This window comes from Ochotona princeps, chromosome 28 (assembly GCF_030435755.1).
Source record: "Ochotona princeps isolate mOchPri1 chromosome 28, mOchPri1.hap1, whole genome shotgun sequence".
Taxonomy (NCBI): Eukaryota; Metazoa; Chordata; class Mammalia; order Lagomorpha; family Ochotonidae; genus Ochotona; species Ochotona princeps.
The window spans coordinates 3,109,454-3,120,420 of NC_080859.1; positions in this window are offsets into that span (position 1 = coordinate 3,109,454).

A 10,967-nucleotide genomic window follows, 5' to 3' on the forward strand; every position below is an offset into this window, starting at 1 on the left:
AAAGACTGGGGGACAGACTGAGGAGGAAACTGGGCAAGAGACTGAGGGAGACGCAGGAGCAGAGACGGGGAGATCGAGGGAAGGTCTGGCCGGAGGGCCGGGGAAGACTGAGGGAGAGACAGAGACGGCCGAGGGGAGACAGGAGAAGTCTGAGGGAGAGACTGAGGGGGAGACCGGGTGGAGACAGGGGGAGGCTGAGGGAGAGGCTGAAGGGGAGGCTGAGGGAGAGGCTGAGGGGGAGACTGAGGGAGAGAGGTTGAGAGAGAGATGGGGGAAAGGAGCTGGGAGAGTCTGAGGGGGAGACCGGGCGGAGACAGGGGGAGGCTGAGGCAGAGGCTGAGGGGGAGACCGGGTGGAGACAGGGGGAGGCTGAGGGAGAGGCTGAGGGGGAGACTGAGAGAGGTTGAGAGAGAGATGGGGGAAAAGAGCTGGGAGACTCTGAGGGGGAGACCGGGCGGAGACAGGGGGAGGCTGAGGCAGAGGCTGAGGGGGAGACTGAGAGAGGTTGAGAGAGAGATGGGGGAAAAGAGCTGGGAGACTCTGAGGGGGAGACTGAGGGGGAGACTGTGGATGGAAGCAGGGAGAGACGGGAGAGAATGAGGGGTCTAAGGGAGAGTCCTGGGATGGAGCAAGGGGGAGTCTGAGGGAGAGACAGAGGTGGCAGGGAGGAGACTGGGGGTGGAGATGGGGAGGCTGAGAGAGAGATTGGGGGAGGGGAGCTGGGGGAAACTGAGGGGGAGGCTGAAGGAGACTGCTGGAAAGACTGATGGGGCGAGACTAGGGGAGGATCTGAATGGCGGAGGCTGAGGAAGGTACTGAGTTAGGGGCTGAGAGAGAAACCAAGAAAGAGGCTGAGGGTGAGTTTGATTAGGAGAGGGAGGGGAGAGATGGTCCAGGGGAGAGTGGAGAGATCGGAGGAGACTGAAGGAGAAGACACTGACTGAATGGGGAAATACCAAGGGGGAGTTTAATTAAGAGAGAGAGGGTGTGATGGCTCAGTGGTGAAATCCTCCTCCTGCATGCAACAGAATCCCATATGGGCACTGGTTCATGTCCCAGCTGTTCCACTTCCCACCCAGCTCCCTGCTTATGTCTTGGGAAAGCCATAGAGGATGGTCCAAAGCCTTGGGACCCTGCACCTGCCTGGCAGAACCAGAAGAAGCTCCTGGCTTATCATGGGCTCAGATCTGGGGCTCAGCTGGTCGGTTGTAGCCACTTGAGGAGTGAACTAGTGGATAAAAGATCGTTCTGTCTCTCCTGTCTGTAAATCTGCCTTTCCAATAAAAACAAATAAATCTTCTTTTTATTATTATTATTATGGGTGATGTTTACATAGTTGATCAGGATGGGAAGGATTGAGGGTTAGGAAGAAGTGGGTGTGATTATTGTTTCCAAACTTTGTATTTCTTCTTCCCATTTCTGAGGGGAAGGGAGAGATAAGGGGATATGCCATACCCAGCCTTCCAACTACCATAGTACCCGGGGATGGGGGATGGCCAGCCAATATTGACCCATGGTTACAATGTGGCACATGCTCTGAGCCTTCTGCCCAGGTCGATACAATAGTTCTGAAATGCTGTCAGAAAGAAAGAAAGAAAGAAAGAAAGAGAGAAAGAGAGAAAGAGAGAAAGAGAGAAAGAAAGGAGGAAAGGAAGGAAGGGAAGGGAAAAGAAAGAAACGAAACCAAAGAGGGAGGGGGAGAAACTGAGGGGAGAGTCTGATAGAGAAAGAGGCCTGAGTGGGTCCCAGAGAAGGGACATAGGAAGGCAGTGTTCACAACGCCATCACAGTATTGTGGTTTCCTAGTCATTTCCTTTTCTTATTCTTTTTATGATATTTTAAAGTTTATGATAAAGAAGTTGTACATATTTCTTATATATTAGAATGTATATGTTTCTTATATAATAGAAATTATAGGTGTTGTATACAAGAAGAAACTTCCTGAATGTTTATAAACTACTGTCAAATATTTCCAGTAGCCATTTTTGTCATTCATGCATTGTTCCTCAAACTTGTCATGGACTGCCACCTTCATCATTTTTTCTAATTTAATTGATTTATCTTTATTTATCTGAAAGGTAGAGAGACAGAACGAAACAGAAGAGAGGCTTTCCATCCACTGGTTCACTCCCTGAATGCTGCTCCAGCCCACAGAGCACTCCACCTAAATCTCCCTTGTGGGCGGCAGGCATCTAGACACTGGAGCCATCGCCTGCTGCTTCCCAGGGTGTGAATTAACAGGAACTGGGCCCGGAAATGGAGGTAGGACTTGAACTGGCACTTTGTTATGGGATGTGGAAGTGCCAAATGGAAGCTTAACATCACTTACCCTATCCCGCAATTCCTCCATGAATTGTCGGACTGTTATAGGGTCTGTGCCTTTTCATATTCCCATCAGCAATGTATGACTGCCACAGATGGAAAGTGTGCGTGTGTCTCCTCAAAATGTATTAAGCCATAGCCCTATCTGACAGAATCGCGTTAAGCATCTTTCATGCACTTATGGGCCATTTGCAGATCTTAGAGAAACAGCTATTTGAATCCTTTATCCATTTTTAAAATGGGTTATTTTTTGCTAACTTATATGATGGTGACTTTTATGCATTAACTAAGTTAGCTCATAATGCTAGCCTACATGTTGGATGTGCAGGTATTTTCTAGATGTGATTAATGTTTAATTAAGGGAAACCATCCTTGACGATGTGGTGTGTCTTTCACCAGTTGCAGGCTTTAAGAACAAAAGGTGAAGTTTCCTGGAGAACAAAGACTGCTTCAACACCGTAACATAGAAATCTTGCCTGAATTTTCAACTTGCAAGCTGGCCTCCACAATCACATGTGCCAATTTTTGAAATTCTTAAAATAAGGCCCCCCTCTTTTTACAAACACCATACATATTCAGCATCCCTCTCACCCACAGGGAATTAGTTCCAGGGCCCCACCCCTTTTGGAGACCAAAATCCACAGATGCTCAAGTCTCTTGTATAAAATAGTGTTGTGCTTGCATACAACCTATGCGTAGCCCCGACCCCCTGTATGCTTTAAACCATCTTTAGATGACTCACAAGGCCTAATACCATATAAATGCTGTGTGTATAGTTAGTATGCCGCAGTGCTTAGGGAACAATGGCAAGGTTAGTATAGAAACAATTTTCTTTTCAAATATTTTTGATTCACAGTTGATTGGATCCTTTAACATGGCCCCTGAGAATAAGAAGGGCCAATTGTATGTCTTATTGATTGTTTCTCTGGAGAACCCTGACTGATACAATTCGTAAGTATTCATACATACATAGATATTCTGCACACCATTTTCAAATACATACGAATAAGATCAGTAGTTGGTTAAACTCCTTCAGCTGAGTTTGCTACTGGTGGTCATAAAACCACCATGGGGTGTTTTGAGGATCAGATGGGACTGTGCATGTAAAACTTGATCCATAATTCACTTAATGTAGTTAACATTGTCACCACCACATGGGACATCATTCAGGGCTGGCTGCATCATGTGTGACTGGGCAATCACATAGCCTGTGTCTGGGTTCACGCGCCGCTTGTGTCTTCTTGAAACCCTGACTGCGCCTTCAGTGAAAAGCTCCGCAGCTTCATTGTCTGTCGTTTCCCATGCGCTATGTACTCAATACTGTTCAAATAAGCACTTACTTTTAGCATAGTAACTCATGTTCCTCCACGTGTTTAGAAAGCATTAACTTGTGCTAAATAAATTGTTGAAGAAGATTGAGAAATGTAGAGTACACTTAAGCAACTTTTCAGAACATGATTCTAAGTAAATGAAGTTTTGACATTTAACAGGTAAGCTCCAGTTATCGGAAACATTTGCTTCTTTAGAACAGCTAAGTGACTGATAAACGAAATGTCAATGTATTTTGCAAGAACAAGAAAGACAGAAACTGCAGGCTTTGTTGTAGTAGAAGTTATTGGAGGTTGGGAGTCTGCATTGCTAAGGTTCTGGGGGATTATGAAGTAAAACTTTGCGTAGGACTGTCTTTTCTCCCAGGTTATTTAATGGTGTAGAAAACAGGAAGTAACTAGCTGGGGGGGGGGTGCTAGGACAAGTTGCATAGCCTCTCTCAACTTTAGTTTCTCTCAGTGTTAATTGGAGATGGCACAGAGCCGACTAGACCATGTGCAAAGTCAGGCTTTTAGCACCATGTCCTATGAGTTACTCAGCGAGTGTCCTGTTCTTGATGGGAATGTAAATGAGCATAGTATTTATGAAAAACTAAATGAAGCTTCCTCAAAAAACTAAACAGAAGCACCATATAATTCAGCCACCCAACATCCAGGTATTTACTCCAAAGATTCTAACTGAATGTGCTAAAGAGCTATCTGCACTCCCATGTTTGCCACAGCACTGCTCACAACAGCCACGATATGAGCTCAACCTAAGTTAAGCTGTCAAACGAAGTATTGGTAGCACTATGTCATACACACACACACACACACACACACACACACACACAATGGGGTACTACACAGGCTTTCATAGGAAATACTTTCATTTGTGACTACATGGATGCATGGATGCATTGGACTACTACAGATATTAAGCAAAATAAGCCAGTTACCAAAAAACCCAATGTTTCCATTCTCACTTGTGTGGAATCTGAAGGAATTGGAACCATAGGAGCAGAATACACAATAATCATCATAGACTCTAGCAGTGGAGATGATGGCTAACGGGTATAACATCTCAAACAGGTGAATAAGTTAATAACAGTAGGTTGTATACTTCAAGATTGCTGTGAATAAATCACAAATGTTATCACCACAAAAGTACTATTTGGGCTGGCAAATACGTTAATTAGCTTGATCTCATTATGCCATATTGGACCACAGATTAATATGACTTTGCACATCCTAACTATATAAAATAAAAGCTCATCAACTTACAACAGAACTTTTGAAGAAGTTTAAAAATAAAATGAATAAACACCCTTTCTCTGTCACCCTTTGAAATGTGTGTGGAGCACCCACTGCGTGCTATGCTCCTTCCTCTGTGCCACAGACATAGCCCAGTAAGGACCCCTACTTCAATGAGATGGCACTACAGTAAAAAAAGAGGAGATAGGCAAGCTGGAAGAGAAATATGACCATTTCTGGTGTGTAAACACTACTGAAGAAGGCTAGTTGGGGAGTTGGGGAAAAACTCTCAGAGAAGGTGCCGTGTGCCCCAAAAGTTGAGGGATGAAAGTGAGAATGCCGAATGAGCGAATGAGCGTCTGCTGAGAGTATCCTTTGCAGGGGGCATGGTGACAGCAGGGCCCTGAGGGCAGAAGGAGTGCCTCTGTGTGGAGACAGAGCAGCCACTGTGAGGAGAGCACCTAGAGCCAGGGAGAGGGGTGGGCCGTTGGAGCAGACAGGCAGCATCAGGCCCGGCTGGGACCAGGGTCGCACAAGGTCCTGGCTCAGGAACAGCCTGTGGAACCTCTCCAGCTGGAAGATCGGGACTCTGGTTCATACTTGGCAAAGATTTCCCCGGCTGCTTACTGAGTAAAAGAATCCTTTGGCGGATGGTGTTGTGGCACCAGTTTGTGTCCCTGTTGCTCCCCTTCTGATCCAGCTCCCTGCTAGTGCACTTAGGAAATTAACAGAAGATGGCCTAAGTAATCGGGTCCCTGAGACCATGTGGTGGATCCAAAGGGAGCTCCAGTCTCCTGGCTTCTGTGTGGTCCAGCCTTGATGCTTGCGGCCATTTGGGACATGAACCAGCATATAGTTTTCTCTCCTTTTCTCGCTCTCTGAGCTCCCCTAAACCCCACCACCACTACTCTCTCTTCCTCACTCTGCCTTTCAAACAGGATTTTAAAAATAAATAAGTAAAGCTTTACAAAGTAAGAAAAAGAACTCAATGGATTTGAGCGAGGCCAGGATGGGAGCTGAATGACCCCCCTGCAGGTCAAGGCTTGTAACCTTAATTCAGGGAAAGGAAGGCGACAGTTTAGACAAGGATGGAGTTTTGGATTCCGGAAGCACTTGGCAGGTCAAGCTAACTGGATGTACTATGGAACTGGATTTAAAGAAAAGTAGTGAGTTTTCTGAATTTCGCTGGTAAAAAAGAAAATTAATACAGAAAACCCAAAAAATTCAAGAAAATGTCATCAGGTTACCTGTTTTAATATGAGGATACCTTAAAACATTTATGGGAAATGGGATTAAAATTTGTATTTATTTGGGGCCCAGTGTGGTAGCTTAGTGGCTAAAGTCCTCTCCTTGCATGCACCAGGATCCCATATGAGTGCAGGTTCTTATTCCGGCTGCTCCACTTCCCTTCTAGCTTCCCAGGCTTGTGCCCTGGGAAAGCAGTTGAGCACAGCTCCAAAACCTTGAGATCCTACACCTGCGTGGGAAACCTGGAGAAAGCTCCTGGTTCCTGGCTTCAGATTAGCTCAACTCCAGCCGTTGTGGCCACTTCGGGAGTGAACCAGCAGGTGAAAGATATTTTTTCTCTTTTTCTCCTTCTCTCTGTAAATCTGACTTCAACAAAAAATAAATAAATCTGTCTGGGATCAAATTCTGAAGGTGAACCCCTCAAACAGTGCTATAAATGCAATGCTGGACACCATTAGGCCCCAGGCTGGTAGGTCTGGCCCTGTACCTGAACTCAGTGAACACACCTTCACACTTGATTCTTGCTATTTTGATTCAGCATCAGGGAAAGTCATCAGATTTGGGGGACAGCCCCCGCCCCGCTTCTCACTCAGCTTCTCACTGACGCATTCTCTAGTGCAGCAGACGATGGCTGATGGCTCTCACAGGTGAGTCCCTGTTACCCATTTGCTGTGGTCCAGCTTTGGCTGTTGTGGGCATTTAAAGACTATTGGATGGAAGAATTGTCTTTCTCTCCTTCTCTCCTTCTCTCTTTCTCTCTATGTTGCTCTGTTTGAAAAAAAAAAAAAGAAGAAGAGGAAGAAGAAGTAAATTTTGGGGCCCAGTGTGGTGGCCTAGTGGCTTAAGTCTTCACCTTGAACATGCCGGGATACCATATAGGCACCGACTCTAATTCTTGCAGCCCTGCTTCCCATCCAGCTCCCTGCTTGTGGCCTGGGAAAGCAGTTGAGGACAGCCCAAAGCCTTGGGACCCTGCATTCACATGGGAGACCCAGAAGGAACTCCTGGCTCCTGTGTTCAGATCAGCTCAGCTCTGGCCGTTGTGGCCACATGGGGAGTGAATCATCGGACGGAAGATCTTTGTCTCTGTCTCTCCTCCTCTCTGTATATCTGACTTTGCAATTTTAAAATAAGAAGAAAATTTTTTAAAGATTTGTTTATTTTTATTACAAAGTCAAAGCGAGGGCTTTAGCTACTAGGCCACGCTGCCGGGCCCAAAAGAAGTAAATTTTTAACTGGAATTTAATGGGTACATATTTTTTACAGAATGTGCATTTTCCATATATTTTGAAAAACAGGTCTGTACCACGATAAGCTCCTACTCTTAATTCTATTTTTCACAAATATTTTGAAACAGTCACATGTAAATTTTGTCATTTCTTTTAGCAAGAACTCTGTTGTTATCACTACCCTTTCAAAGATATCTCAGTAAACTTTAACTTAGAAGCTTTTTTTTTTTTTTTTTTTTTTTTTAGGATAGGAAAGTTTGTTTAATACGTTCTTCTACTTTTACTTGATCTTTTTGGGCTGTGTGTGAGGATTGTAATTTTGTGTAACTGTATCATGATCCCTACTGCATTGATCTTTCCCCCTTGTTTCCTCATGTTCTCCTTACATATACAAACCAGCTATGCAGGCGCTAAGCTTGGACTTGTTCCCTTATGGCTCCCACTGATGGTTCTTCATGAGTGTCTCTCTTCATGCGGTAGAAGGCAAAAGGAGCCTGGATTCTAATGGTGTGTATTCTAATGGTTTATTTTTAAAGTACATTCTTAACCCAGAATTGTTCTATCTACTCTAGTTATTCCTATAAAAGAAAAGATGAAGTTGTAAAACAGTCTGTGACATTTGCTGTTGCCTGCCAAACATCTCATCTTCCATATACTATACAAAGTGACAGCCAGTAGAACAGGAACTATATTAAAACATAACACTGAGGGAAATTTTTTAAAATGTATTTAGTTATTCAAGAGGTTGAGAGAGAAAGAAAATGAACCCTCTCATCTGTTGCTTCACTTCTCAAATGCCCACACCAGCCAGGACCAGGCTGAGACACTGGGAATCCAATCTTGTTCATAAATGTCTACAATCAAACTCCTTAATGTGGATCTCTGCATAGTTATGTATTTAATAATCCAGAAGTAACAGCAGCGGGTATTCAGTAACAGACCCAATATCCCAAGGGGACAAAGCAACAGAAAAGTTTTTTTTTCTTTGTCCTTGTATGACTTGGAATTGTCTAAAATGTCAAGAAGAAAAAAATCTCATTGTGTTTTTAGTATTTTGGGTAGATACTAGTGATAATAACAACGATGCGTTTGTGCGCTGGCAGTAGTCAAGACTGTTTGTATCATTAAGGTAGATATGTGTGCCTTGTACTCGGCTTAATTTTAAGATTTTAATAAAGGAGCAAATCTGCAGGAAGTATGGTACATTATCACACTTAAAACAGCCAATTAAATTAGTCTCCTGACACTGGCTACTTTATAAACTCATTTATCACCCAAGTTAGCTTGGTGCAACCTCCCCAGCTTTGCTTGGATAAGGATGGCAACAATTTCTCAGGAGCAAAATTACTGATTTTTTTTTTTGACAGAACTACTTCTCCAGTTTGATTGTCTTTCTTTCTTTCTGCCGTTCTATTCTTGTGTCACCTTCTCAGACCAAGACTAGAGCTCGGTAAATATGTAAATATGTAAATATGTAAAATATGTAAATATGTTGGCAAGGAAAATGCTGTTCTTGAAGGATATGGGATTCTACCTCTTAATGTCCAGATGAACACATTCTGCTCAGGATGAAGCATCTTCCTTATCGCACAGATGGAAGAAAGTATTGATTGTCCCTTTTTTGTTGATCCTTTCAAGCTCATGATTTTTTTTTTAACACTCTTTTTGTGAATTTAAACACGAATGTTAAATAATGGTGCATTTGTCACACATTCACAATATTGACACTAAACATTTACTTAGTTAATTGAGAATGTTTCTTGGTATCAATAATCTTTCATAGTTTGGGCAAAGCACCTCTTTCCAGGGAATAATTACAAGATACGCATTACCTTTTATTAGAGCTGAGAGTTGTAAAAAAGTGAGCTATCTTATTATAAAAACTTCATGTGAAGTCAGACTTTCTAAAAGACAAAGATTTCTCCAGGAAAATAAGAGAGGATAATAATGGATGGAAAAGAACTTAGATTTACTGAGTTCTCATTATAGGCCAGGAACTATTCTGGGAACGCTACATGCATTGTGTCCTTCAAGACTGTGCGGTAGGTCTTTCAGCTACATTCTGTAGATGCTGCACCAAGACTCAGGCCGAGTCATGCACGAGTCAGCTGATGGACGTGGAGGCTGAATTTGACTCCAAGTCTATTGGACTGAATTCCATGCTCTTCCCACTGTGGCAGACTTCGCTCTTTCCATGGCCGGTCTTGAAACGCTGAGGGTTGCAGCAACCCAATGGCCTCAACTGATTTGGAGCCACAAAGCTCCCTTGATGTATTTCTCAGCACTGTTCATGTAGTGGCAGGGGATTGTTAACACATGTAATCTTGACGTTCCACCCACAGTCAAGAGCAGGGTCTCCTAGTGTGAAGCTGGGGTGCAAAAGCCTGCAAGAACACTTACAGAGAGACATAAGACCATCACTGCTCACTGGCAAGGATGAGCACTGGCGACTCCTAGTCGTTGGGCCTTTGTTCTGGGGACACTATCATACCATTAAATGTTTTCCTCTGTGCTAGTCACAGCATTATTCACCACCACTCACGCCAACTGAATGAATCACTAACAAGCTCAGTGCTCCAGTATTCTAGACTTTTATTTTTAGTATTTACAAAACAGTTGGGATGTCTGGCTTAGGGAAGCCAGCCTGCTCTTCTAACGTGTCTATGAACTCCAATGCTGTGGGGAATTTTTCATTTCTTTCGATGATGCTAAAGTTCCGTAAACATAATTTGATTTCCTTCTCTTTGTAAAGTTTTTAAGGGTTTGTTTATTTTCATTTTATCTGAAAAGTAGAGAGACGCAGAGGGAAATTGAGAGAGCCAAAAAGAACTTCCTTCTTTTGGTTCACCATTCAATGCTTGCAGCAGCCAAAGCTAGCCAGGCTGAAATCAGGAGCCCTGAATACAACCCAGATCACCCACGTGGGTGGTAGCGACCAAACTCTTGAGCCATCTCCCCTGCTGCCTTGCAAGGTGCTCCCTGACAGAAAGCTGGGTCAGAAGCAGAGGTGGGGCTTGAACTACAGACTTCCATGTGATATGTGGGCATTTTAAGCAATCGTGTAACTACTGCACATAATGCCCACTTTCATAGCCTATAGTTTTCTCAGGCCAACTTTCAAAGAACTAGCAAGCTCTAAAACACATAGAGCATATATGCTTATTATGATTAAGAGGTAAAAGTGTCAGGAATGTGTGTATGTAGATAGATAGATAGATAGATAGATAGATAGATAGATAGATAGATAGATAAAATGACATTTCTCTTATCCCAGTCCCTACAATTTTCCCAAGCCAGGGTTGAAGTCACCAGGTATCTTTCAAACAGAAGTAAAAATGGACTTGACCTGAGTAATCAAGTCTTTGCTGAACAACTAGAAACATCAGGAATCCAATGTAACCTCAAGTTTTTGTTTTTAAGTTGGTTCTGACTTCTTAGGCAATGTCATTTCACTGAGGTTTCTAAAACATGCACATAAAAAAAGAAGAAAATTAGGGCCCTGCACAGTAGCCTAGCAGCTTAAGTTCTCACCTTACACACACTGGGATCCTCTATGGGCACCGGTTCTAATCTGGGCGGTCCCACTTCCCATCCAGCTCCCTGCTTG